Source organism: Colobus angolensis, unplaced genomic scaffold (assembly GCF_000951035.1).
Source record: "Colobus angolensis palliatus isolate OR3802 unplaced genomic scaffold, Cang.pa_1.0 Scaffold31, whole genome shotgun sequence".
In the NCBI taxonomy this organism is placed as follows: Eukaryota; Metazoa; Chordata; class Mammalia; order Primates; family Cercopithecidae; genus Colobus; species Colobus angolensis.
Genome location: NW_012116377.1, coordinates 2382447 through 2383124, shown reverse-complemented (window position 1 = coordinate 2383124; position 678 = coordinate 2382447).

Below are 678 nucleotides of genomic sequence, written 5' to 3'. Positions count from 1 at the left end.
ATATATATATATATATGTATATACACACACACACACACATACACACACACACCCCATACCAAGTAGAATTTATCCCAGAAATGCAAGGGTGGTTCAACATACAAAAATCAGTCAACACAGAACACCATATTAACAGATGAAGTAAAAAAAAAAAAAAAAAAGCAGTGATAATTGATGCAGACAAGGGATTGACAAGACCCAACACCTTTCATGTTAAAAACAAACAAACAAACAAACAAACAAAACCACTCATCAATCTGGGAGTAGAAAAGAAATTCTTCAACATGATTAAGGTCACCTATGAAAAATCCAGAGTTAACATTAGACTTAATGGGAAACCTACAGAATGGGAAAAAAATATCTGCAGACCACTTACCTAATAAGAGATCAATATCTAGGATACATAAGGAACTAAAAACAACGACAAAACAACTCAATTAAAAAATGAGCTAAGGGCCAATTACGGGCTGTGGCTCACGCCTGTAATCCCAGCACTTTGGGAGGCTGAGGTGGAGTTCGAGGTCAGGAGTTCGAGACCAGCCTGGCCAACATAGTGAAACCCTGTCTCTACTAAAATACAAAAAATTAGCCGGGTGTGGTGGCATGTGCCTGTAATCCCAGCTACTTGGGAGGCTGAGGCAGGAGAATCACTTGAACCTGGGAGGTGGAGATTGCAGT